The sequence below is a fragment of the Arachis hypogaea genome, chromosome 11, assembly GCF_003086295.3.
Source record: "Arachis hypogaea cultivar Tifrunner chromosome 11, arahy.Tifrunner.gnm2.J5K5, whole genome shotgun sequence".
NCBI classification, from domain to species: Eukaryota; Viridiplantae; Streptophyta; class Magnoliopsida; order Fabales; family Fabaceae; genus Arachis; species Arachis hypogaea.
The window spans coordinates 112,897,572-112,902,968 of record NC_092046.1 but is presented as its reverse complement, the minus strand read 5'-3'; the positions used below and the strand labels follow the sequence as shown (position 1 = coordinate 112,902,968).

The 5,397-nt window shown below is 40.5% G+C and overlaps 1 non-coding gene across 1 annotated transcript; it reads left to right on the top strand.

Annotated features, from left to right (window-relative positions):
- Positions 1-4,095: 4,095 nt before the first annotated feature.
- On the top strand, positions 4,096-4,203 carry LOC112725574 (small nucleolar RNA R71). Its single transcript, XR_003164674.1, has one exon. It is a non-coding gene; the product is annotated as a small nucleolar RNA R71 (small nucleolar RNA).
- The last annotated feature ends 1,194 nt before the right edge of the window (positions 4,204-5,397 follow it).

Sequence of the window (5,397 nt, the reverse complement as noted above, 5' to 3'; positions counted from 1 at the left end):
TTTTTCAGATTATCAAATAACATGTCTCCTAGTCATCATTCTTTCAAGAGCCAACATATTTAACATTCTTAAACAACAACTTCAAAAGACATATGCACTGTTCAAGCATACATTCAGAAAACAAGAAGCATTGTCACCACATCAATATAATTAAGCTAAGTTCAAGGATAAATTCGAAACTCATGTACTTCTTGTTCTTTTGAATTAAAACATTTTTCATTTAAGAGAGGTGATGGATTCATAGGACATTCATATCTTTAAGACAAAGTTACTAACTACTAATGATCATGTAGTGAAGACACAAACATAGATAAGCACATAACATAGAAAACGAAAAACAGAAGAAAGAAGAACAAGGAATGAATCCACCTTAATGATGGCGGCGTTTCCTTCTTGAGGAACCAATGATGTCCTTGAACTCTTCTATGTCTCTTCCTTGTCTTTGTTGCTCCTCCCTCATTGCTTTTTGATCTTCTCTTATTTCATGAAGCATGATGGAGTGCTCTTGATGTTCCACCCTTAGTTGTCCCATATTGGAACTTAATTCTTCTAGGGAGGTGTTGATGTGCTCCCAATAGTTTTGTGGAGGAAAGTGCATTTGAGGCATTTCCGGAATCTCATGGTGATGAGCTTCTTGCGCCTCTTGAGCTCCATGACTGGGCTCTCTTGCTTGCTCCATCTTTTTCTTAGTGATGGGCTTGTCCTCTTTGATGAGGATATCTCCCTCTATGTCAATCCCAACTGAATTGCATAGGTGGCAAATGAGGTGAGGAAAGGCTAACCTTGCCCTAGTGGAAGACTTGTCAGCCACCTTGTAAAGTTCTTGAGGTATAATCTCATGAACTTCCACCTCTTCTCCAATCATGATGCTATGGATCATGATGGCCCGGTCTATAGTAACTTCAGACCGGTTGCTAGTGGGAATGATTGAGCATTGAATAAACTCCAACCATCCTCTAGCTATAGGCTTGAGGTCCAATCTTCTTAGTTGAACCGGCTTGCCTTTGGAGTCAATCTTCCATTGAGCTCCTTCTACACATATGTCCATAAGGACTTGGTCCAACCTTTGATCAAAGTTGACTCTCCTTGTGTAGGGGCGTGCGTTCTCTTCCATGTATGGCAAGTTGAACGCCAACCTCACATTCTCCGGACTAAAATCTAAGTATTTCCCCCGAACCATTGTAACATAGTTCTTTGGATCCGGGTTCTTACTTTGATCATGGTTCTTGGTGATCCATGCATTGGCATAGAACTCTTGAACCATTAAGATGCCGACTTGTTGGATGGGATTTGTTAGAACTTCCCAACCTCTTCTTTGAATTTCATGTCGGATCTCCGGATACTCATTTCTTTTGAGTTTAAAAGGGACCTCAGGGATCACCTTTTTCTTGGCCACAACATCATAGAAGTGGTCTTGATGGGCTTTGGAGATGAACCTTTCCATCTCCCATGACTCGGATGTGGAAGCTTTTGTCTTCCCTTTCCCTCTTCTAGAGGATTCTCCGGTCTTAGATGCCATCAATGGTAATGGAAAAACAAAAAAGCTATGCTTTTACCACACCAAACTTAGAATATTGCTCGCCCTCGAGCAATAAACAAAAGAATAGATGAAGAAGAAGAAGAAATGGAGGAGAGGGAGAGGGTGATGTGGTTCGGCCAAGAAGGGTATAGAGGGGTTGTTGTGTGAATTTGATGAAGAATGGAGGTCTTTATATAGGGAAGGGAGGGGGGTAAAGGTTCGGCCATATGGGTGGGTTTGGGTGGGAAATTAGTTTTGAATTTTGAAGGTAGGTGGAGTTTATGAGGTAGGTTTATTGGGAAGAGTGGGTGGATGTGAGTGGTGAAGGTTTAGTGGGGAAGAGAGATTGAGGTAATTGGTGAGGGGTTTTTAGGGAAGAGTGTTTATGGGGTTGTGTGAAAGAGAGTGGTGAAAAGAAGTGAGTGGAGGTAGGTGGGGATCCTGTGGGGTCCACAGATCCTGAGTGGATCCTGTGGGGTCCACAGATCCTGAGGTGTCAAGGCATTTACATCCCTGCACCATTAGGCATGTAAAAAATGCCTTTGTACCCAACTCTGGGCGTTCAGCGCCAGGTTGGTGGCCATTTTGGGCGTTCAACGCCCATTTGCTGCCATTTCTGGCGTTGAACGCCAGAACCATGCTTGTTCTGGGCGTTCAGCGCCAGAACTATGCTCTGTTCTGGTGTTTGAACGCCAGAAAGATGCTCCTCCAGGGTGTGATTTTTCTTCTGCTGTTTTGGATTCCGTTTTCAATTTTTATATTTATTTTGTGACTCCACATGATCATGAACCTAAGAAAACATGAAAAATAAGAATTAGATAAACATTGGGTTGCCTCCCAACAAGCGCTTCTTTAATGTCAATAGCTTGACAGTGGGCTCTCATGGAGCCTCACAGATGTGCAGAGCTTTGTTGAGACTCTCCAACACCAAACTTAGAGTTTGGATATGGGAGTTCAACACCAAACTTAAAGTTTGGTTGTGGCCTCCCAACACCAAACTTAGAGTTTGACTATGGGGGCTCTGGTTGACTCTGCTTGGAGAGAAACTTTTCCTGCTTCCTCCCCATGGTTGCAGAGGGAGATCCTTGAGTTTTTAACACAAGGGAGTTATCATTCCATTGAAGGACTATTTCACCTCTGTCAACATCAATCACAGCTCTTGCTGTGGCCAGGAAAGGTCTTCCTAGGATGATGGATTCATCCTCTTCCTTTCCAGTATCCAGGACTATGAAATCAGTAGGTATGTAAAGGCCCTCAACCTTTACTAATACATCTTCTACTTGTCCATAAGCCTGTTTTCTTGAGCTGTCTGCCATCTCTAGTGAGATTTTATCAGCTTGCACCCCATAGATTCCCAGTTTCTCTATTATAGAGAGGGGCATGAGGTTTATTCCTGAACCAAGGTCACACAGAGCCTTAAAGATCATGGTGCCTATGGTACAGGGTATTATGAACTTTCCAGGATCCTGTCTCTTCTGAGGCAATATCAGTTGATCCAGATCACTTAGTTCATTGATGAACAAGGGAGGTTCAACTTCCCAAGCATCAATGCCAAACAATTTGGCATTCAGCTTCATGATTGCACCAAGAAACTTGGCAGTTTGCTCTTCAGTGACATCCTCATTCTCTTCAGAAGAGGAGTACTCATCAGAGCTCATGAAGGGCATAAGGAGGTTCAATGGGATCTCTATAGTCTCTAGATGAGCCTCAGAGTCCTTTGATTCCCTAGAGGGAAGCTCCTTATTGATCACTGGACGTCCCAGGAGGTCTTCCTCCTTGGGATTCACGTCCTCTCCTTTCCTCACAGGTTCGGCCATGGCACTTATGTCAATGGCCTTGCACTCTCCTTTTGGGTTCTCTTCTGTATTGCTTGGGAGAGTACTAGGAGGGATTTCAGTGATCCTTTTACTCAGCTGGCCCACTTGTGCTTCCAAATTTCTAATGGAAGACCTTGTTTCATTCATGAAACTTACAGTGGCCTTAGATAGATCAGAGACTAGATTTGCTAAATTAGAAGCATTTTGTCCAGAGTTCTCTATCTGTTGCTGAGTTGATGATGGAAAAGGTTTGCTATTGCTAAACCTGTTTCTTCCACCATTGTTAAAGCCTTGTTGAGGCTTCTGATCCTTCCATGAGAAATTTGGATGATTTCTCCATGTTGAGTTATAGGTGTTTCCATAAGGTTCACCTAAGTAATTTACCTCTGCTATTGCAGGGTTCTCAGGATCATAGGCTTCTTCTTCAGAAGATGCCTCTTGAGTACTGTTGGATGCAGCTTGCATTCCATGCAGACTCTGAGAGATCATATTGACTTGCTGAGTCAATATTTTATTCTGAGCCAATATGGCATTCAGAGTATCAACTTCAAGAACTCCCTTCTTCATAGGCGTCCCATTGATTATAGGATTCCTTTCAGAAGTGTACATGAACTGGTTATTAGCAACCATGTCAATGAGTTCTTGAGCTTCTGCAGGCGTTTTCTTTAGGTGAATGGATCCACCTGCAGAAGTGTCCAGTGACATCTTTGATAGCTCAGATAAACCATCATAGAATATATCCAGGATGGTCCATTCTGAAAGCATGTCAGAAGGACACTTTTTGGTCAACTGTTTGTATCTTTCCCAAGCTTCATAGAGAGATTCACCTTCTTTCTGTCTGAAGGTTTGAACATCAGCTCTAAGCTTGCTCAGCTTTTGAGGAGGAAAGTACTTGGCTAAGAAAGCCGTGACCAGCTTATCCCAAGAGTTCAGGCTGTCTTTAGGTTGAGAATCCAACCATAATCTAGCTCTGTCTCTTACAGCAAAAGGGAAAAGCATGAGCCTGTAGACTTCAGGATCTACTCCATTAGTCTTAACAGTATCACATATCTGCAAGAATTCAGTTAAGAACTGAAAAGGATCTTCAGATGGAAGTCCATGAAACTTGCAGTTCTGCTGCATCAGAGAAACTAATTGAGGTTTCAGCTCAAAGTTGTTTGCTCCAATGGCAGGAATGGAGATGCTTCTTCCATGTAAATTGGAATTTGGTGCAGTAAAGTCACCAAGCATCTTCCTTGCATTGTTGTTGGGTTCGGCTGCCATCTCCTTTACTTGTTCGAAATTTTCAATCAAGTTGTCTCTGGATTGTTGTAATTTAGCTTCTCTTAATTTTTTCTTTAGAGTCCTTTCAGGTTCTGGATCAGCTTCAACAAGAATGCCTTTTTCTCTGTCCCTGCTCATAAGAAAGAGAATGGAAAAAGAAAAGAAGAGGAATCCTCTATGTCACAGTAAAGAGGATCCTTATTGTTAGTAGAAGAAAAGAAGAATAAATTCGAACACAGATAGAAGAGGGGGGTTCGAATTTGGTGATGATGTGAGGAAGAGATGTTAGTTAATGAATGAATAAATAGAATAGGATGAGAGAGAGAGAGGGAATTTTCGAAAATTATTTTTGAAAAGGAGTTAGTGATTTTTGAAAATTGGTTTTTGAAAATGTGTTAGTAATTTTCGAAAATTAAGATTTAAAAATTAAAATAATTAATAAATTAAAAAGAAATTTTGAAAAAGAGGGGAGATATTTTCGAAAAATGAGAGAGAGAGAGTTAGTTAGGTGGTTTTGAAAAAGATAAGAAACAAACAAAAAGTTAGTTAGTTAGTTGAAACAAATTTTGAAAAGATAGGAAGTTAGGAAGTTAAAAAAGATATTTTGAAAAGATATTTTTGAAAAAGATAAGATAAGAAGATATTTTTGAAAAGATATGATTGAAATTAGTTTTGAAAAAGATTTGATTTTTAAAATCTCAATTAATGACTTGATTCATAAGAAATCACAAGATATGATTCTAGAACTTAAAGTTTGAATCTTTCTTAACAAGCAAGTAACAAACTTCAAATTTTTGA